The sequence below is a fragment of the Amblyomma mixtum genome, chromosome 3 (genome assembly GCF_055824585.1).
Source record: "Amblyomma mixtum isolate Tamu chromosome 3, ASM5582458v1, whole genome shotgun sequence".
Lineage (NCBI taxonomy): Eukaryota > Metazoa > Arthropoda > Arachnida > Ixodida > Ixodidae > Amblyomma > Amblyomma mixtum.
In genome coordinates, this window is record NC_143014.1 from 174359572 (window position 1) to 174382589 (window position 23018).

The following is a 23018-nucleotide window of genomic DNA, read 5'->3' on the forward strand; positions in this document are numbered from 1 at the left end:
CCTTGTATCGCTCTTTATCGATAACTTCTAGTTCATGTCTCACTTGCTTCACGTTCTGAGCCAATTGATCGTGGTCAAAGTTTTGTACGTTTAACAGAAATTCCAGTTCCCTTTGCAGCTCTTTTTGGTTTGGTTTATGGGGTTTAACGTCCCAAAGCGACTTAGGCTATGAGAGACGCCGTAGTGGAGGGCTCCGGAAATTTCGACCACCTGGGGTTCTTTAACGTGCACTGACATCGCACAGTACACGGGCCTCGAATTTCTCCTCCAAAGAAATTCAACCGCCGCGGCCAGGATCGAACCCGCGTCTTTCGGGACAGCAGCCGAGCACCATAGCCACTGAGCCACCGCGGCGGCGCTGCAGCTCTTTATGCTTCTGCAGTTCTTCATGCTTCCGGCTGCTTCCTCTTTCGATTGCAATGAGCTTAACTTGGCTCTTAAATTCCTCGCATGCAGCCCTGAAGTTTTCATGCTTTATTGTCAGCAACTTTGTTACTTTTTCCTTAACTCTGCGTGTGAACAGTTCATCATCAAGAAGCTTTTCATTGAAGTTCCACATGTCCCAGTTAAATCGTGCCTTTTTAGTTTTTTCCCCGAGTGCGAAGCTCACCAAGCTATGATCTGTGAATGATAGCGGTATGACACTGTAACTGTTACATAGGGGCATCAAGTCCAGTGAAATAACGTTGAAATTCGGGCTTGTTGGTTCATACTTCGGAGCAATAGCGCAAACAGGACAAGGGACAAAAGAACGAGTAGACACACACAGCGCTGTGTGTGTCCACTCGTTCTTTTGTCGCTTGTCCTGTTTGCGCTATTGCTCCGAAATCCAGTGAAATGTACACTCTGTCCAACCTTGCTCGGCTCTCTCTCTGATCGTGTGTGTACTGCGGAAGCATTCCGTAGTGAGGACTCGGCCCACATCTTCTAGGTTGTGCTCCTCAATTAATGAGCTCAAAAGGAGAGCGCGATCACACTTTAAATACTGCTCTATGTACTAAAAAAAAAACCATTCGGTCATTCACACTGTTAGGCGCATAAACGCATATGATCCGCCACAAGGATTCAGAAAAAGAAAAATCGACGATAAGCATGCGGCCAGTTTGACAAACAGTCATGCTCTCTTCAATAATCCCAGCACTCTTCCGTATCAGCAGTGCGCACCCGCCTGAGGTGCGATCAGCATGGCATACACACACATTATAATGCGCGGTAAAAAGCATCACCATGCGATCGGTCTGCTCTTAAGTCTCGACCTTAGTTTCTTGTATTGCAATGACATCGAGTTCCTTCTCCATACAGAGGCGACTAAGTTGATACTGTAGCCTACGCGCTCCAAGGCCACGAACATTCAAGGTGGCAACTCTTAATGCTGTCTCTAATCTCAGCCATTTATCAGAGCACATCGATCGCACAGTACCTCTGGGTAACAAATGATATTAGCGCTTTGGAAGAAGTAAGCAGTTGGCAGCACAATTCCCACGCGTACCTTTACGATGTACGCAGTGGCTGCTTCTGAAAAGGCGCCCATCTTTTGACGACGCTGGCCTGGACGCCCCAGTAGGCGCAACGTCCTACGGAGGCGGTGTTGCCGCCGGCCGTCTGTCCGGCGGAATGTTCGGTTTCGGACGCAAGGGCGCCCGACGGCCCACCAGTGCTTTCGGCGGGGGTTCATCGTTGCTCTCGTTGCCAAGGTGCTCGTGCTGGTTGTTGGTTGAGTCCCTTGGCCTTTTTGTCGCCGCGTTGTTTACAACCGATTCGGCGACTTCCATCAAATCGCTTCCAGGTGCGTGTTTTGCTGCATCCGCCCCGGTAGCGGCTGGTTCGGTGACCAATTCTTTCACTTTTTCCTCGCTTGGCTTTTCCTCTTGAGATTTCTGCTCAGTAGGTTGCACTGTAGCCGCGCTCGGTAGGCCGGGGGTATGCTCAGGCGGAATTCCGGCCGTGTCCGACGGCCGACTTTCCGTGCGGGAGGCCTCAGCGACGTCAGCCTCGTCCATGAAGAGGTTCGCCACGTCTTCCCGGGGCGCCGGTCCTGTTACCGACGCGTACGTCCTTTCACACTGCTCTTCGTCATGGCCGTAGCGACGACAAAGCGTCGCGATCAATTTGAAGGTGATCGCGCGAGCATCGACCGGCGGGCCTTTCAAGCTGCATAGCGGCCGATATCGGAACTGCGACGATAAAGACTGCATTGCCTTCTTTCCCTCGTAGGCTCATCCGGGCTACAACCGTCACCCCTATGACTACCTCGCCACCTTTTTTCTGTGTTTGTTCTCTTTCATGGAAATCATGTGTCAGCGTCGTTGTCTCATATGGTGACCGTTAATATGATCGGAATGAAATTGAAGGTTATCTCACGAAGGGTGACGAATCTTTAAGACAGCGTCTTCGCGTGGCACATTTTTACCACACAAATGCAGAATTATGATAGCTTCCCTCGCCCTTTGGCTGTTCAATGAAGCACTGAAGCACGGCAATGAAAATGCCGCGCAAGGCGGCTTTTTCTAGCATAGGTTGACGCTGGCGCGATTAACTTCCAATTGATTGCGTCCGGTCTAATAGTATACACAAGATTACGACACGTGCGTATCTGTCTGCTGACGAGTAAAAGAAACAAGGAAATTTGGGACTTGCTAGAAGGGAGTGACAGCGGCTCAAGGAACACTGAAAAGAGAGAGGGAAGCTACTCTGATGTTCCCCTCGCCACGGAAGGTGACGACGTAACGTGGCGCTGCTTGTTGCCTCGGTCGCTGCTCGAGCGATCACCTTCATATTGATCGCCACTTTACATTTTGGGACGCGGCAGTCACGTCCAACATGACCGGTGTTTCGGCATCTCAAGCACAACGGTGCTCTACCAGGTACAACAACCAAGGTCTGCTCACCGGCAATACGAAGTTGGTGGGGCAGGTCTTCCACGGTGAGACCCGTCCGCAGAACCAAGGACACCACTCGCGTTGACGATGATTTTTCTTGCACGCCGTGAACACGCCATTTCTCCCGACAAACGTCAATGACCTTTCCGAAAGGTGAGAGGGCTGTCCGTATGTCGTCGTCAGGCATGTTGTAAAGAATCCAGTGCAGCTTCAATTGCACCGCCTGGTTGACTGGGTCAATAACAATACACCGATGCTCCTTCACTTTCATGTTCTTGACGCTTGCGAGCCTCTTGACGCCTTCGTCGCTCTTGAAGGTGATTGCCCAGAAGTGGCTTATCTGATACGCCCCAAGGACGATAACATCGGGCAGTAGGCCTAAGCCCGCCAGCGCATCGCGGAAGTGCTCCACGCGATACGGCCTGGCCCCCACATCAGCATGTTAAAACAACGTATTTAAAACAATACGGCCTGTCGGCAGTTGAGGCAGCAACACTTGATATTCCGGGTCTTCAGTATCAAAAATCCTGTTTCCGCGGCCCTACTGGGCCGCTGAAACCACTCCTACGGAGCCCTGCATCCCGTGTCCGTTCACGAGCGTGGACGGAAGCAGAATCCCCCACTGAGCTATACCCCCGAGACGGGGAGTGAAGACACGAATCGTTCCTATAAAGATAAAAAAAAGAGCTGTATGAAACAAAAAGAGTAATTACGAAGGGGGCACCCGGGTTTGAACAGGGGACCTCTCCATCTGCAGTCGAATGCTCTACCATTGAGCTATACCCCCGCGACAGGGAGTGAAGACGCGAACCGTTCCCATAAAAAAAAAAAAAATTGGCAGTGGCTTAGCGCTGGTTAAGCCTGGATATACAAGCGAAAAGCTGCAGTTATGCTTTGTTTGACGTCATGGCTGTCGCAGTTCGCGCACAATGCACTGGGAGCACCACGATAACGGTGTTGGTAACTGCGAGGCACCCGCTTCCGACACCAATGTCAACCACCTACTGTGGACATGTCCCGGAACTTCACTGGTGCGCGCTCGAGTTCTTCAAGAGGCAGGACTGTCTGCAAACAATGACTATAGTTTGAACGTGTGGGTAACTAAAAACATTTACGCCCGAAGCTTATGTGACTTTTTACACGCAACCGGGCTTCATGCATATCTGTAACTTATTCTACCCTTCGTGACTAACACCACGTTTCATGCTGCGCAGCACACTCAGCGTCACAAATAAATAAATAAATAATAAGCGCGTTATACAGCCCTCCTTGCGCATGCGTAGTACCACTGAGCTTATTTGTAAAACCTGGTCCTTATTTGTAGAACCGGCATTTGCCAACACATTTATTTATTTGTTTATTTATTTATTTATTTACTTATTTATTTATTTATTTATTTATTTCCTCAAAGGTCTCGGTTGAGACATTACATGAGGGAGTGGACGGTATCTGGCAAACAATGGTAAACAATGTTAAGATGAAAGGTTGGCGATGCTCCGCTTGAATTCTAGTGGTTGATGATAATGGCAACTTCGGTGGGCAGGTCATTCCAGTCTCCACATTTCCACATTCCGCGTTTCCAATATTGGGCCGATTAGCTGTGCTGCTGGGGAAGATTTTCGCTTCAAAAACAACCCCATGCTACTGGCGGGATCCGAACCCACGACCTCCGAATTTCGCGTCCAATATTCTACCGACTGAGCTACGGCGGCGACTGTCCAATCGTCTACTTTTGGGGAAATTCATGTTGCGCGTAGCCTAACCTTGATAGTGAAATAATTGCACTCTCAATAATAGCTGTGAAATAACTGAACTATTAATTTCTGATTTATCGACAGAAAAAACTAAAAACAAGATATAAACATTCCCCTGTGTTCTTTGGCTTCTGTGGATCTTGGCTTCCTTCGTATGTTAGCACAAGGAGAACACGACAGAGTTATGAACATTCATTAGCCGAAATTTTCGCCAGCACAAACGCATTTAAGTATAGTTTCTTCTTACTAACAGTCACGGAATGCAGTTATTTGCCATCAAGCAGTTTTAGATCTAACGATTTTGTTTGAAGAATTGAAATGCCATACGTCACTCGTTTAGTTCCTGGAGTGATGTTGTTGTGGCAAAGTTAATTATTATGAAATTACATTCTTATCGGATATGAGATGTGCTGTTGCCTTTAAATGGTCAATAATTTTGCCCGTGAATTTCATTGTTATAATGTGCAGTCTTGTTTTCCTGAGCTATATTGTTAACTTTATGTTCATTCCTTGCGGTTTTTGCTTGTATTTCTTATTTGCTTTTCCCCGCAGGGGCATCTGATTCATGCAGACGTTGGTGAGTTGCGACACCACGGGTACCTGAGCATCCGCAGGGCCATCCCCGCAGGGGGATGATGGTGAGCAGTGCGCCACCACGGACCCGAGCACCCGCGCTTAGCCGTGCGTGGCATCCCCGTGTCCGGGGAAAAGGGGATCCTGGTGGTTGAGCCGATGCCGAGCGTTTGGACCTTTAAGGCCCCTCGGCGAAGGCAACACACCACTTTGGCCCCAGCTTCCTGTAGACGGCACCTCCGGCCTGACCCGACCGGGGGAAATCAACAGTCGCCTTTTCCTATCCTCCCCTCCATCTTTCACTTTCCTATCTCTTTCTTACAGCTCTCCTGTCTCCTCCTTTTTTCTCGGTTTTTTCACTTTTCATAGGCGGCTAACCAACTACCCTGAGATGCGTCATAGTTGGTTATAGCAGTGGTGTACAGCTGGCGTGGGCAGGGCTTGTTTTTCAAGTTCCTGTCCCGTCCCCTTGTTGGGGTCCATGGTGGGTGGCTGGCACCATGGCAGAAGAACATTTTTTTTCTATGGCTACCTCATTTCTATCAAATGATCGCCCTCTAAAAAGAGGCCGGACCGATGTAACCTCCTACTTCTTCAATAAAAAGAACGCAACTTTCCCTAAGCATCATATTGTTCATAGTGAACGAAAAGAAAGGCCAGCTAGAGTGATATCGCCCTTTGTAGTGTCAAAAGTTCTGACAGATTCCTTGGGACCTAAGTACAAAGTGACCAAATTGGCTAGCGGCGATCTCCTGCTAGAATTGCTAGATATAATTCAGATCACAAAGCTGGCAAACATCGAAACCTTGGGTGATATCCCTGTATCCGTAACACCACACCGTTCTTTGAACACAGTACGTGGTGTCATTTCTGACAACGACTTTATCGAGATAACAGAGGAAGAAATGCTTGAAGGATAGTCCGATCAGAACGTAACTAATGCACACAGAATCAAAATCTGAAAGGAAAACAAAGAGATTCCGACGAAACACTTGGTCTTGACTTTTGCTTCCTGCACCTTGCCCGAGTCAACCGAGGTAGGTTATGCAAAAATATCTATGCGCCCTTATATACCCAACCCTAGACGCTGCTTCAAATGCCAGAAGTTTGGCCATGGCTCCCAAAGCTGCCGCGGCCGTGACACCTGTGCCAAATGTGCCTCAATTGACCACAAATCCGACGACTGCGATGGCGCGCCACGCTGTGCGAACTACGAAGGTGACCCCGCCGATAATTACAGTAAATACAAAAGAGAATGTATCACATTTAAAGAGGCAAGAAGGCGCTATGCAATGTCACAAGGCACTTTCTCCTTCACACCCCACACAAACTTCGCCGATGTGGTGCGTGGGCGCGGCGCACCACACCGGTCTCAGGCACCTGCCCAGCTCACACAAAGTGATGCTGAGGCAGGGCCATCCGCTCCTCCGGCAGATGCAGCGAGAGCTGCTATGCCACCCCCGAAAAAGGGCCCGCCGGCCACCATGTCGGCAGCCCGCAAGGCTTCCTACGTTCGGGAGAAGCCCGTACCCCCTCTGGCCGCGGCTTCCCCGCGGAACTCCACCGCCTCCACTGAGGCGATGGACACAAGTCCGAGCTCGCCTCCGCCGCTGCGAAGGCGGGGCTCTTTTGATCGTAAGAAAGAAAAAACCCTAATAATAGGCCCTCTACAAGGAGGGACCTAAGGTCTCAATCCTTTCCCCCCCTAATATCATCATGGCGTTCCTTATCCACTGGAACTGCCATGGAATTCAAAATAAATATAGTGATGCAACAGATATCTTAAATTCTCTATCTCCTGTAGCACTGTGCCTGCAGCAAACAAACTTGGGACCTCGTCATAAAAATGTTTTTAAAAAGTATAAAGTCTTTCGCCGTGACCGTGAACAGGCAAACAGGCTCTCTGGAGGTGTTGCTGTTGTCGTTCAGAGCGGTGTTGCAACCCATGAAATAAAGCTCCAGACGAATTATGAAGCCGTTGCAGTCACCGTGATTAGCTTCAAAACAATTACCATATGCACAGTGTATCTTCAACCACACCTCACAGCAACACTCCATGACCTAGAAGCACTTTTTAATCAGTTACCAGAGCCTCATGTGGTAGTCGGAGATTTTAATGCGCACTCCCCGTTTTGGGGTAGTGAAGAGGCAGACACTAGAGGTCGGGTTTTAGAAGAATTTATCCTATGCAACAACGTTTGCCTGCTCAATACGGGCAAACCCACATATTGCACTCCATCCTCAGAAAAGATGAGTTATATAGACTTGTCTTTTAGTTCTCCATCCATTTTTACCGATTTTAAGTGGGATGTTCTCAATAACCCGTACGGAAGTGATCACTTTCCAGTTTTAATTAACTTTTCATCACCACCACCAATCATTCCAACTAAACCACGCCGTTGGAAGCTACATATAGCGGACTGGCCACTATTTCAAGAAAAGGCCTGTCTGGAGAAAATATTTTGTGATAACCTTAGCGTTGACGAATTAAATGAAATTTTTACAACATGTATCATCGCGGCTGCACGTCTAGCTATTCCGCAGTCATCAGGAGTAGTGCGTAAAAACCACAATTTTGGTACAACCAATATTGCATAGAAGCAAAAAAGAAAGACAATAAAGCCTGGGGAACTTTCCGAAGATAGCCCACACACGACAACCTCATAAATTTTAAAAAGGTGACAGCAAAAGCACGGCACATCCGTCGCAATGCTGAAAAAACATCCTGGAGAAACTACTTATCATCTATCAATAGTTGAATTACATAAAAAAAATGTGGGAACCGTGCATAAATTAGACGGCAAATTCTCTCCCTTTACAGTACCATTTCTAACAGCCCCTGGAACACAAACAAGTATAGATGAACAGGCTGACATACTAGGACAACATTTCTCTGACGTTTCAAGCTCTTCACACTACACACAGTCATTCTTAAAACACAAAAACACAACTGAAAAGCGGAAACTTCCGACTGGCAGTACAAACGAAACATACAATACATTATTTACAACTCAGGAGATCCAAAACGTACTGTCCTCCGGTAAACAGACAGCACCTGGCCCGGATGATGTACTACATTATGAAATGCTTGCCCACCTGTCCGAAGCTGCTGTAGGGGCACTTTCGCAATTTTTCAACAAAATACGGGTGTCCGGAAAGATGCCGGAGGCTTGGAAAAAAGCAGTCATCGTACCGTTCTTAAAACCTGGAAAGCCGCCCACCTCCCCTAATAGTTATAGGCCCATAGCTCTTACAAGTTGTATAGCAAAATCATTTGAAAGTGTGCTCAACGTTAGGCTAATGTTCATTCTTGAATCCCGGGAACTCCTTGACATCCACCAGTGCGGATTTAAAAAAGGATGTTCAACAACTGACCAGCTCGTCCGCTTAGAAAACACAGTCCGAGAGGCGTTCATACACCAACAACACTGTCTGGCAGTCTTCTTTGACACGGAGAAGGCGTACGATACCACATGGAGATATGGGATTCTACGTGACTTAGAAGATCTTGGCATCCGGGGTAGGATGTTGAACTGCCTGAAGGATTTCCTGTCAGACCGATCTTTTCAGGTGCGCCTGGGTGCAACCCTTTCGAAGAGCTTTGTCCAGGATAATGGGGTACCGCAGGGCTGTATCCTAAGTATTACTCTTTTTGTCCTGAAAATGAATTCCATAGCGAAAATAATTCCCAACTCCGTTATGTATTCCGTGTATGTCGACGACCTTCAGATTGCTTGCACGTCCTCCAGCCTGTCAACGTGTGAGAGGCAGGTACAACTCACATTAAACAAGCTAGCAATCTGAGCAGACAAAAATGGGTTCATGTTCTCTCCACAGAAGACAGTGGCTGTTGTTTTCTCGCTTAAAAGAGGCTTGCAGATCAATCCGAACTTACACCTAAATGGAGTCACACTACCGGTAAAACAAGAACATAAATTTTTAGGAATAACATTTGATGAAAAACTTACATTTCTGCCGCACATAAACAACTTGAAAGTAAAGGCCTCCCGTGCAATGAATATCCTTAAAGTACTCTCAAGGAAACGCTGGGGATCTGACAGAGCATGCCTCCTTGATATCTACCGTTCTCTAGTGCGCTCATGTCTAGATTCTGCGAGTATAGTGTACGGCTCGGCAAGGCCTTCATATCTAAAAAGATTAGATCCAGTTCATATTCTAGTTGTCCGCCTTTCTTGTAGAGCATACAGAACGTCTCCGGTAATGAGCCTTCATGTTGAAGCAAATGAGCCATTACTAGAAGTTCGAAGAAAAGCACTTACATATGTGCATACAATCTTAGAATTAGGTCGCGAACAAAACACGTGTGTTATTCAATCGTCAAAACATACCCGTCTCGAATAATATTTACAAGTAAGCCCCAAGCAACCAGGCCTTTGCTAATGCGGTTTAAGGAGATGTGCCGTGAACTTGACTTATCAGAAACATTACCAAATGTTGCAGAACGTTGCGACGCATTTGCCCCTTGGTACAGTTTTCCGTCGGTTTGTGATATAAGCCTTACACAGTTCAACAAGAGACAAACTCGAGCAGAACACATCATACAAGAGTTCCTTACACTAAAGGAAAAATATGCTAGCTACACCGAGTTCTACACAGACGGATCGAAAACTACAGGTTATGTTGGAAGTGCAGTAGTGGAAGATGACTGGGAAAAAATAGTAAGGCTTCCTCAGTGTGCATCAGTTTTTACAGCCGAGTGTTATGCTGTGTTTCTTGCTACGGAGAAAATAATAAGCAAGAACATCGAAAACAGTATTATCTACACAGACTCCCTCAGTGTACTGAAAACACTACAGTTCAGAAATGCAGTCATGTCATCACTAGGTAATGTCATACATAACATAACAAGGATCGTAACACAAAGGCATAACATAAAATTATGTTGGGTTCCAATCCATGTTGGAATTGATGGTAACGAGAGAGCGGACGCATGCGCTGCTCAAGCCCACAACAAGTAAATACAGAAAATAAGCATGCCACATAAGGATTGTATGAAGCTAGTTTAGAGCAGACTGAGGAACAAATGGCAAAGCACATGGAATACTGAGATAAATAACAAGCTACACTTAATAAAACCAATATTAGGAGAATGGAAATCATGCACACATCAGGAACGTTTTTTTTTTTGAAGTTATTTTATGTCGTCTGCGTATTGGACACACACACCTTACCCACAACTTTCTACTAACAAAACAAGACAAACCTACCTGTGAAAAATGCGGAGATGAACTCACAGTAACTCATATCATAATCTCATGCAGAGAACTTGAAACACCCCGAAACAAATTTTACCCCGTTTTACAACCAACGCATCCCTTTTTATCCGTCATTGATTTCAGCTGAAGAAGCTCTTTTGATAAGCCGAGTGTTTTTAACTTTTTAAAATAAGCCAATGTACTCGAAAAACTCTGAATTCCTACCCCGTGCTTTACAATTTACTGACACACCTCATCCACCTTGTCATGCCTGAGAAGAAGGCTGAGGCTCTCATTTAACTCGTTGGGATCCTCGCCGCCCTTGCACCGACAAGGACACCCCGAGGTGACCCAACTTTCCTCAAATTTTAACCCTGCGTTTGGCGCATGATAGCCGCCGTTGCTTATGCGCCACTAAACCCAACTCAACTCAACTCAACTCTTATTTGTTTTACACGATGCCCCTCTTGCTTGGGCCAAAACTTTCGCTGGGAGTATCTCCAAACAAAAAAGAAAAATTAATCATCCATTAGGTTTCAGTTCCTGTCTCGCTATAGCGCACACACCTGTGTGCTAATGAATCCTCTCGGGCGTTCTGTAAAACGGGACAGAAAGCTGCAATTCTGCGGCCTGTGCAGCCCCGCACTGATCGACTGAAAAGCAGGTGCTTCGCCTGGAGCCGGTCGTGCGAAACGGCTGAGGTTTGGCAGAGTCTATGGTTGTAATCACGCCACCGGCGTGCATGCGGTCAAATGATGAGGCCAGGATCGATACGGTCGTTTGTTTTTTGTTTTTTTTTTGTCGTCACCAGCTTCAGCGCCTGTTGTGGAGAATAAGTTCCATGAGTGCCCCCCACACAGCCTCCCGTTCCCTATCTTTCCTCTCTATTTTCCTACTTGCAAGCAAGCCAATTCTTCATCGATTGAGCCAAAGATACGGTGGTTGTTAGTTAGCACGGGAAATGAAGTACGCTTCAAATGAGACCCCAAAACAAGCGTTAGGAAATGGAATCGCTCTTCCGTGCTTTTGTGGTGCCGCACGTTCTTCGATGTTGCCGTAAGAGCACTTGAGCTCATAACGTGACCCTACTGTGCTCCATTTTATGCAACTCTTCGCCAGAGGCTTGTTACATGCATCTGAGGCGGAGTTAGTTGGATCACATTGGAAAACTTTCTGTCCTCCGTTCGTACGAGCGGATGACCCCTACGTACGCTCGTTGCCTCGAAGCTGTGGCAAAAAGAAATCGCGAAAAAACAGAAGAGTAGGGCATACGGCTAAAGCTGCTCTAAAAAGGAGCAGTTTGGGGCACTAAGTTTATATCGATTATAGTTGCAGTCACAGAAACAGCAGTATGACTCAACATTTTAAAAGTCCCTGAGAGAGTGCAGATATTTTAGAAAAATTCTTTGATCACATGGAAAGAAGAACCTGAAGGATATAGCATAACTTAAAGTGAATGTGTTTTCCGACAGATAATCTTGGTGATCAAATTGCTTTCATATTTAAAAGACAGAAGGGGAAAATTCGCAGAATAGGTGGTTTTAGCATGTCGGAATAGAATTTGGTCGAAGAAAAAGTAAATGAGCACAGAAATGTGATAGCGCTACCTTGGGCACGAATCCTCTCTATCCGTAGCTGAATACTTATGCAAGCAGAGGCGCCGCTGAAATGCACACCGGAGCTTTGCTTGGAGAAAGCTGTCTTTAAAGAAGCGCCACGTAACATGAAAAGGGTAGACGAAGACATATCATGGACATTTGGAAGTCAGCCGTGTTGCATTCTACACTGTTACATTCTAGTTTTTTTGTTAATAAATATCGAGAAGGAAGTCCTGGAAGGGGATCGCGCTCATGCATGCGAAGAAACTAACTCGGTCGTTTCACCCCCACAGGAGTACTGCTGCACTTGCGCCGCTGGCGCGCTGTCCTGGAAACATCTCCTCTTAATGATACATTCGGGAATGTCAACGCCGCTGCTTGGATACTGAGGGAGAGCAGGTTCTTGTGCTGAGGAAGAAAAACAGAAAATGACTTGCGGTTACCAGAATTAAAATTCTCAGCGCCACATTTCCGACATACCCCCCTCCCCCCTCTTTCCAGATTTTTTACCCCAGAAATCGACACCGGCGTGAGTTTCGATGAAGCCGCTCGCGGCTCCCATTGTACACGTGTCGCCACGAAAACGAGAGCATGGTGGGTACCATGCGGGCAAGCTTGCTCTACATCGCTTGAGCCGGAGATACGGCTCAGGCAAAGGCGCTTTGGGCACAGCGCTTGCTAGGCTGTCAGGGCACGTGCATGCGCGCACCATATCTTTGGGTCTTCCCTTCTTTTCCTGGCGCGGGTGGGAATTTAAAATGAGGGAGGGAGGGATGCGTCAACGCCAGTCTCCATTCAAGTGCTTCGACTTTTTTTGTTCTAGAAGGCCCGATGAATGCCTGTCCTTTGAAGTGTCAAGCATGCGTAGTACCAAGACCAGAAAACAAAACAAAGGAGCGCAACTTCGGCACGGTGAGCTAACGCTGGCGCTCCCGCTCTTCTCGGGTCAGAGTGCACAGTGACAACGTTCTCCGCAATTGCTATGCAGCCTGCAGTGTTCAGAAACATCAAAAGTGGCGCGATAAGTTTTCTCGTGCTCTCGTTCTGAGCTACGTACCGAGCTATCTGGGCGCGGCACGCTTTTCTGGGGTGGAATGCTTGAAAAATGGACCTGTAACTCCATATTGTGTGCAGCGAATAAGAATTTATCAGTGCCACTCTGCAGAGGAGAAAGCTTTACCGGTGGACGAGATTTCGCTCGAATTTGACCTTGAGCACTTGCTCGCCATACTGGGCGACGGCAATAATGACAAATGCAGCCTAACGAGTGCATAAAGGTGTGCGAACATTCACAGCGCACCAAACACATGCGGACAAAGAACACACTAACAAGGCTCAATGGGAAGAAACATGGTGAAATAAAAAGAAACTAAACATGCCGGAAAGGCTGCGAACAAGAATAGACGCGCAAACAGGGGTCACGACGCATAGTGGCTGGACATTTATGTGGCAAGAAGTCTCCGTGATGTCGGCACCACATCTTTTTTTTTCACCCGCAATAGCATAGTATTTTGGATGCCTCGAGCATCAGTCTCTTTTAAATGCAGGACAGGAAACAAGTGCTACGTAAAAAAATACTGCTCATAAGAAGGCTTGCTCTCTAACATGGTGATCTCCAGTTTAAACGCAATCTTCGAGTAACAGCGGTCATCCGTTTTCAGTATCCTCGCAGTATTACTTGGTTTTTGCACATGTTAACCTCTATAGTAGCAACCTTGCAATCTGTATTAAAAATGAACACTCAAGAGACTGACGCATCTTTCGAAACGACAGCGGAATCTCCTTAGTTCGACAAACCAGGTAAAAAAAAGACGTCAGTCGATTTGGGTAATTTAGCCAAATGCGGATATGTTCGCTAGCACCACGTCAGTGTCTGTTGCAGCTACGACCTACCAGGTGGTACCAGGCTGCCACCTAATTATCACCCCAAGTTCGTCTTCCGTTTAGCTACTGCGCAAGCATCATTCGAATTACGTTCTCCTCCTAACCGCAGCTGCTCATTCCGCTTAGTTGCGGTGCCGGCTAATTAACGCCCCAGGTTCTCGCCTGGTTATCACCGGCTCCACCTTAGCAAGTAAGCCACCCGGTGGGCAGGTGAGCAGTGCCGCAGTGGCACAAGGCAGATGCTATGACAAGTGGTGCCATCGATGGGACTTGGTTTGCTTGGGTTCGACTGCGACCCAGGTTGCTGTTTCCGAGCAGTCTCTCACGATTAAATGGGCTTCCGCCTGACACAGCGGGCGGGCAGGCAGGCAGAACACGACAGCGTTATCGGGTCCTGTTCGCATCGGCTACATAATTACCTAAACCCTAATTAGCATACTCCCACGTACTCATGTATACATCAGTATACTATGTCTCGAAGACATTCCCTGAAGTCAAAGGCCACAACATATTCACTAGGTTCCCCTTCATTCAGCTTGAACCAACGAGCTTTAGTGGACTTAGTGGCCGAAGAAGAGGTCGTTTGGAACAGCCAAGCTTTCGTTATGCTCTTAGCTGGAAACAGCGCATCGGTCGCTGGCCGAGGTCCTCCAACTTCTCGAATCATCACTGACACTTACAATATTTGTCTGCCTCGTCTCCCGTCCGGTGATGTGGTCAACACCGTATTTTTGCATGGTGACCTAAATACCTATCCGTACCGAGCTCCTGATTTCGGGGATAGCCCTTCCCGCGTTATTGACCTTTGTGGTGTCGTTTCCATTCGACAATATCAAATGAATCATGTGTTCACGGTGATTTGCGAGAATAGCGTATCAAAACAGAAGCTCGTTGACTGGGTAGAGCTGGGCGTAAAAAAAGTCTGAAATGCATGACATTTGATCAGGAAACCAGGACCATCAAGTTGAAACTCTGGCTCCCATGCCACATGGAGCATCGCCGGATCGTAGAAGCTTTGGGGTCGTATGGCACTGTATGCCTTGAATGTATTTGTAATTCAAGCCCTGGTGGTTATATCGGCCAGGCTTCCACTGTGTCTTCGGTGCAGCAGTGCTGGACCCGTCCGGCGGCAGTGCTGTGCGCCTCGGTGCACTCAGTGTCGTTACTTTGGTCACACAGTAGATAGCTGTGTCGATCATGACCCATGCGGATAGGATGCGTCAAGGCCGCTGTTCCAAAGAAGACAATGGAGTGTCAGAGCACATCATGGGTATTTCGAACGTTGTGGACGCTTCCGGAGAGCTCAGCACCACGGCTCCACACGAAGAAGTTCACATTCACTATTCACACGACCTAAAGCCGCCACCTTCTGAACCTCCCGAGCCTAAGCCTCCAAACTCTGGTCCGCTTGTGCATGGCGCACCTGACCTTGAGCTGGCTAGACAGCCGCGTTATATTGTGGAGGGAGAGCAAGATCTTTCACCAAAGGCTCCCGAGAAGGAAGTGGATGTGCGCCCAGGCTCCTCCTTCGGCAGGCTGTCGCTGGAGTGCTGTGCGCCCCGTTTGGAGTCAGCCACCGACGTCTGCAAAGAACTGTCGGCCGACTATCGAGCTGAAAGTGACGTGGTGCTCTAAACCTCATAGTCCGAAGCCTTATAGACATCTCGCATGATTCCATGAACAGCAGCGCGCCCATAAAGCGTCCCGCGGATGAGGAGCCGGGTGTCAGGGGAGATCCTTGCTACCTAACCGATACTGAGGCCAAAGTAAGGATGGGTTAAAAAAAAGGACAGTGACAGCCTAAAGGCCGCCAATTGGCAGGCGGCACTCCCCTCTCCGGCGGATGGAGTAATTCGCTACCCTTAACGTTAGAGGCTTACGGAATCGAAGGCGGCAGTAGAAGTTAAATCACCTGTTTGAAAGATCTAGCGTGAATGTAGCTGCAATTCATCAAACTAAATTAGCTACTGATGAGAAGTCGGAAACTGTTCTTGATCTGTTTGCACCTCGGTATATCATAGTCTTCGATTCGAAGGGCTTGTCTGGGGGTGCGTGCTGTTTTTGTTGAACAGCGACTCATATGTTGTGACCTCTCCATTTGGGGTCAGCAGTGGCGAGTTATTTGCCTTTATGCGCCTGGGAAGCAGCTAGATAGAAATGTAACAATGAGGATCGGTTACTGTATCACGAACGTTATGACCACAGTTCTGTTTTCGCTGACAGCTTGCGAGCAGAGCCTTGTTGACATTGGCCGACTAAAAATCGACAGTATACATTTCACGCATTTCCAATCTTCTTCGAATGCTCGAGTTGACAGGAGGTACGTATCTGCTGACACATTAACCCGTGTGCATGGCTATTGGGTGAGGCTGATATTTTTCAGCGACCATTGCATGGTGTCTCCACAGACAGGAAGGTATACTCGGCGCCTACACCAACCACAGTGGGAGCTATGGAAGCTAAATAATTCTCTCCTCTAAGAAGAAAGTTTTCAGTGCGCTGTAGCTGCTTGCTTCAAAGATACCTGGACACGTGCAGGCTTCTCAGTCTTTCAGAGGTGGGATCTATCCAAGCAGGAGATTAAGAATTTTACTATTGGAGAACCACCAAGGATTTCAATCCTGAAGCGTCTTTACCTTCCTGAAGTGGGGCGTACCCAAAATTAACTGCATGAGCTGGAAAGAATTGCCAACAATATTAAAGCAGAGTTAAAACAGTTTAGCGCCGAAATATATCAGGGAGCCTTGATTAGATAGCGGACACGGAGGTTCGTTAATGAACAACCACCTCGCTGCGCGTTTAATTATAAAATGCAGGCTGCTCATTCCAAGGAGGTTTAGGAAATCAATACTCTTTAGAGGTAGTGATCAAAAATCAGTAGGTCAGATTTCAGCCACTTAAAAGAAGCGTTTCCTCGACTTGAAGATAAGTAGCGTGCAGTCACTGAGGACCTATTACTTTAGTCGAAGTCAAATCGGCCATTTATGCTTAGGCCTACAGGGTCAGAAGTCTCCTGGTCCGGATGGTCTGAGTAGCGAGTTCTATAAAACGCTTATGCTTTGTCTAACACCTGCCTTATTGGAAGTTTTCAGTGTTGGTTATGACTTGAGGTTTTTACCTCGCACGTTTGTACTGCTCATACCATACTTGTCCGGAAAAGTACAGATACATATGGTTGAAAACTATTAAAGGGTATTGTCCGGTGTCTTTATGACACGTGGGTTACAAGATATTTTCCACGGTTATTTTCGTCTGCAGCTTGCGGCATTAGATATATTATTGCCGCAGCAAGTGTGTGGAATCAAAGGCCGTGGGATTAAAACTATATCCGTATCGCACGTGCGGTGTTGGAGGCAGTGTCAGATGAGGTTGGCCAAGTGGCTCTTATTCAGATTGATCTAGGGAAAGTTTTGATAAGGTGTGTCATGATTTTTTGTTAGGACTATGTTACAAAAACGTCCTCTACAAGACTGATCCTTAATCAAAAGCTTAACAAACCTATTCTGCTTCAATCATCGGTTCCATAGGGCTGCAGGATATTGCCTATGTTATTCGATTTATATCTTGAGCAGATATGCTTTAGTATCATCAAAAACACCGCAATTTGTGGCTTCTCAGTATCGCAATGTGAAATCAAAATTTTGACTTATGCTGATGACATTGCCCTTTTCTGTTCTGAGAGCGTGCCCGAGGTTTTGCATTCAACTGATCAGTTTTATGAGAGTTCGGGTGCGGGTCTTAACTTTGATAAATCAAAGGGGTTTTGTCTAGGATAATGGGGTACGAAACTGAACCTTTTTGGAGCCCTCAGGTGGGGCTCCGAAGTCCTAGAGTATTTGGGTGTTCCCTCGTATCAGTACCGCAATAGTTGGCCTCACTGGGGTTCCCTCAGGCGTCAAACATAGGCTGCATAGTGAGCTGTCTCTGTGGACACGAGCACAAGTGCGCAATGTCTTCTTAGTTCCGAAGCTCATCTACGTAATCCCTGTGTTGCATTGTGCAAGGAAAAAAGTACAGGCGACGCACAGAATTTTTGCGACTTTCGTGTGGGGCTCTCAGTGGGAGCCTATAAGCGTCGAGATATTTGTTTCTCCCTCTGGAGTCTGGTGGGGCTAGTCTTCAGCACTAGTTTACCCATAAGATTGTCTCAAGGTTGTTCTTTTCTAAAGAAGCAAACCATACCTTCCTTGTGCTTGTTTTTAATAGACGATTAGGTGCCCATTTGTCAATTCTGTTCGAGCTCACTGGTCATAGATGCGAGAGGCCTTTGTGGGGTTTTACTAAGGAAGTTGCCGCCATATTAATTTCCTCAGTGCTCGCATTCGCTTAGAGTATCTCTACAGTCTCTCCAGAAAGCAGGTGACACAAGTTCTGATGGAGGCGTTATTTCCTGTACAGATGTATCGGCAACCTTACCTCACCTTTCTAGACAACAGTCTTCTTTCTCTTTTAATCTTCACACGTCGAACTTACCTGTAAACACCTGGCTTCATGCTATGGGCACGTTTGTGCCATGGTCAGTGAACTGCCACCTGTGTCAGCAGCTAGAGACTATTGATAATTGCTTTGTGTTTTATGTTGAAGCCGTGTTCTTTTGAGACATTCTTTAACGGACAGAATGCCCAAAAAAACACGGGCGTTGAGATCACGCCCTATGCTGTAAGATGCCGTATGTTAGATCGCCGAGCCGACACGTTCGTCGAACTCTCTTTTCAGAGAGCAGTGCGCTTTGGTGCGGGGGTATGCCCTCCTGTCTGGCTGCCTTTACTCGATGTATGGGTGCGTCTCCTGGAATTCTGATATGCCGGCAGAGTGATAGCAGAATGCTGGTGACTATGTATGACGGGTTATGTGATGTGACCTGGTTAAGGCTAGAAGCCTGTCAGTGTTTTTGTACTTCCATGCAATAAAGGAAAAAAAAAGAGCCTTAGTGGCTTATGGATAGTGTGCCCGTCTCGCAATCCGAAGGTACTGACTTGGATTCCCATGTAATTCACCCGAGTTTATGTTTCACTGCAATTGCTTTACTTTATATATACAAACAATTCTAAGGTGTTTGCCACCAATTCCAATGCTCTAGGACCATTTTATGTGACTTTTATATTTATTTGCTTCCTTGGAGATTTTCGCATTACAACAGCAACGGCGACGCCGGCTTTTATGGGACACGGGGGTCCTTAATGTTATTGCGTTTAAATGATGCTATGGTCCCGTCAAACTCGCCTTAGAGGAAACGCCAGATAGCTCAAACACAACTTTCGAAGTGCATGCGCATCCGACCTGCCTCATCATGACTGGCTGCAGAAGGAGAATGCACCGGCTCGGCCTTCGATACAGCAGCGAGCATTCGCGCGCCCGTTTATAAACATATCATGTGACCACTTAAGCGCACTATTGCTGGCGCTGTGTGCACACGCGGCTTGCTATCATCGAGTTACTATATGATCTCAGCCCATTTGGCTTATGGTAAGCCGAGTTCACGTTTTTAAGCACGTACTATATTCCCTGCGCGGTCACCGTCATGACAAGTCCGAAGCACTCGTCGCCACGCCCTTCCCTCCCCCCCCCCCTTTTCCCGCACACCTGCCGTGGTGGGCAGCGGTGAATTTTGGCGTCCCTAATGAAATGGCGACGGAATGGCAGCAATGAGATTCCTGCGCACGTCGTAGCTCAGCGCACGGTAGCAGGCACAGCCACCTCTATCGGGCTCGCGGTGGGGTTTTCACGGGCCGTTAATCCGGAGAGGGCCCAAAAAGAAAAAAAATGCAAGTGCTTCCTCCCCACGGCGCGACATGGCACTGTCACACCAATGCGTTTAGTGTTCCTATATATGCACTGCGGCAGCATATACAGGAACACTAAATGCAGTGGGGTGTGTGACATCCAAAGCTCAATCAGGGCTAGAAATAAACGAGAGAGGTGTTAAAATATTAGCATTAGGTGCTCACGGCAACACCACAAATGAGGTATAGGGGGAATGGGCTGGCCACCACTTGAAGCGCCAGGTACGTGCAGTAAAATATTGTATGAAGAATGGCTGAAGAAGAAGGACAGCTTGGTATTTAAGTACCTGTAAGAAAAAAACCATTGACTCAGAGGGGAGGAAAATGGCTACAGTCGGATTCAACTCAACAACGAAGCGGCTTTCCCCCATTAGGGGACTCTCTTTCAACTAACGGCGTTGGCCGATTCTCATGACCCAGGTAGCGTGACAATGCAGGGAGCGGCGTGACAATGCAGGGAGGATACTATCCCCGACCATGAAGGGAGTGGCCTATCCCTTTTCATCTGCCATTGCCTGCATTGTCACCCTAGCAAGCTCATGAGAACCGGCCCTCGCCATTGGAAATAGGCAGCGTTGAACGCAGGGTCCAAAAAGGCAGAAGGTGTAAACTGGATCAGTGCGATGGGAAAAAAAAGACGACTCTGGACCAGTACAGAACGAGGAACAGGGAAGCTAGGAAGGAATCGTTCGATCACAATTCAAGATAAGCCGCTCTACTTTTGAAGCGAGATCAGGATGCCTGGAACGCAAAGCGAAAGAAGGAATGTGCCCAATACGATGAGCCATGTATGTGCATGTTGTGTTAAATAAGAAGAATCGATTCAGAATATTTTACTAGAATGTGGCAGTATCCATCCACTCGGGGCAGGCACAGTCAGTATCCACAAGGGACTAAGTTTGCCTGTAACGAAAGTAACGTGAATGCATATGCGCTAGACATTAGTAGGAATGGTTACCAATTGGTGGCTTAAAAGCAGGCCAGCGACCGAAAACATAGAAGTCGGGGAAATCATTGGAATCTGTATTTAAGGACTGTGAATATCTGAAGAAAGTATGTTTATGTAGGTTTAAAGGAATAAAATGACAAAAAAATGCCGAGCCCGGTGGCACCCGCAACCACCCCGTTTCAAAGAGCACGCTCTTTCAAAGGAAGCTTTCTCCGCTCGTCCGTCTGTCCGTCCGCAGTCCATCCTTCCATCCATCGGTGTCCTGCTTTTAGATCTCTATGAGCTACATGATCTCGTCATAATAAATAGAGAAGACAAATGTCACGAGCAAGTGAAGTGAGAATCTAAAGGGGGATGCGGCATTACGGTACGTTATTGATTGGAATAATTAACGAGTTTGTAGTAGTTTGAGTAGCCGTTTGAGTTAAGACCCTGCAATGCGGAATGTGGCAGACGAACAGTTAAGCAAAGGGAACCTGAATCAGAAGAAAGCGCTGGAAATGATTCCTAAGAATACAGCAACCGGACCCCATAAAATTCCGATCAGGTTAATTGCTGAGCTAGCGCCACAAAGTAAGAAGGCATTGTTCAAAGCTGTAGAGCAGATCGTCATCTGGTATGAACAGGTAAAGCAAAATTGGTTTCCCGGAAGACTAAATATAAAGTACAAAGGTAAAGCCAAGATTAACAGTCCGATCGCGAGAACGTCGATCCCGGATCTGTCAATCCCGATATATCGAATTATTTGTATCGAACAGTGAAAACATCCCCTTGAAAATTCCGTCATCAAGTATGGAAATATCGTTCGCGTTTATCGAAATTCCACTGAGCGGTACATTGGATATATCGAACGGCTCTTGGTTAGGTGGCGCTTCTAACGACACTCCCGCGATCACTTTTCGCGCGCGAAGCGCCAGCTGCTCGGCTTTCGACATCTGCTGGCAGCGATGGCCACACCGGTCACGCGATGGCGTTGTAAAGCCGCATGACAAGAAGAACGGAGTGTAGTTTGGAGTAGTCCCTGGTTTGCCGATCCATTTTTCGCGCGACACCGCTGTCATGCGAGAAAGCCGACGTTTGCTACACTACTTGTCATGCGGTGAAGCCAACCTAACTGACCCAATGCTAGCGGCGGCTTTCGCCTGGTCTGCGTAGCTTTCCTCGCTACCGAAGACACTGCAGAAACCAACGCTAGCTTAAACTGACACTAAAGGGAGATATCAAACTAAGCAAGACGTATAGATTAATCATCGGGAGCGCTACCCAGGCTTTTTTCGGCGTGCTAAGGTGGCTCCGCTGATGAGAAATCGCAAATTAAAGTCCTGAAACCCTTTTACATTCAAACCGCCCACGAAACATTAGAACAGTGCGTCATTTTCACGACGCCTTTGCGATGGAGCTCTCTGACCAATCAAAGGCGCCACTTCCAAAGACAGGAAACGCGGCCGGAAACCGGAACTAGTCCGCAGGCTGAGTGAGCCGTCCCAGCTGCTAGGTTCAAGTGCAGGCCGTATTAGCCGCTCACCCCACCGAAAGGCAGCTGCTCTCCGCTGCTGCATCACGTGTGGCTGTGTCTCGTTGCAACACACGCGTACTGCTGTAGAAATAGGCCCCGTGGGTGTGAAAAAAAGTGCGTGAAATTATCGACGGCAGACACAGAATGCAGAACAAATTGCTGACGACCACGCGAGCGTGTGGCCTTCTGTGCGTTGTTTACTGTTGTAAGTGTACACGTAAGCCTCGATGGATCCCCAAAAGCATGCAAGCAGCAATCGCGCTTTAACATATCATTCAACACCACATCCGAATGAGAAGCCTGCAAGCGCATTGCTAATCACACGGCGCGCTGTGCTGTCGATTAGCGCTTGTTCGTTGACTATAACTATACACAGTATGATAGCAGACGACCCTTGTGATTGACTCTGCTGTTTTAGTTACGATTTCTACGTACGTGAATTGCTTCCGGTAGATTGTAAGCGGGCGGAAAAATTCAGGGGGGCGCTTTGTTGACCTAAAGTGCGGTGAGTCGGAAGCCTTAAGCGCGGTGGTGATGCTTGTGTCACTGATGTGTGGTTATGTTAAACTTCGCCTCTAAGAGTGGAAAGCGACAGCGTCTTGCAACGCTGCCAGGGAGACCACAGAACGCCATCGCCCGTTCGGTTCTACGCCTTGCTCGTCCGTAAATTGGTTTTTGAGGAAAGGAAATGTATCTATCTCGCATATCTCGTGTGGGGACGCCTTCGTCCCCTGCGTTCACTTTCCCGCATTGGACCCCCTACTGTAGTTCGCTCCTCCGCAACGCACTCTTCTCAGTTGGGTTACTGTAACTAACAGGGGAGGGCGCTCGCTTCGCAGCGACACCAGCGCCACGGATGGCGTTTT

General features: G+C 47.5%; 1 non-coding gene and 1 pseudogene across 1 annotated transcript; both read right to left on the bottom strand.

Moving 5' to 3' along the window:
- Window positions 1–1574: 1574 nt before the first annotated feature.
- LOC149352777 (uncharacterized) lies at window positions 1575–3459 on the bottom strand (annotated as a pseudogene).
- Window positions 3460–3594: 135 nt separating this feature from the next.
- Window positions 3595–3666, bottom strand: TRNAC-GCA (transfer RNA cysteine (anticodon GCA)). The gene has a single exon. It is a non-coding gene; the product is annotated as a tRNA-Cys (tRNA).
- Between the last annotated feature and the right edge of the window lie 19352 nt (window positions 3667–23018).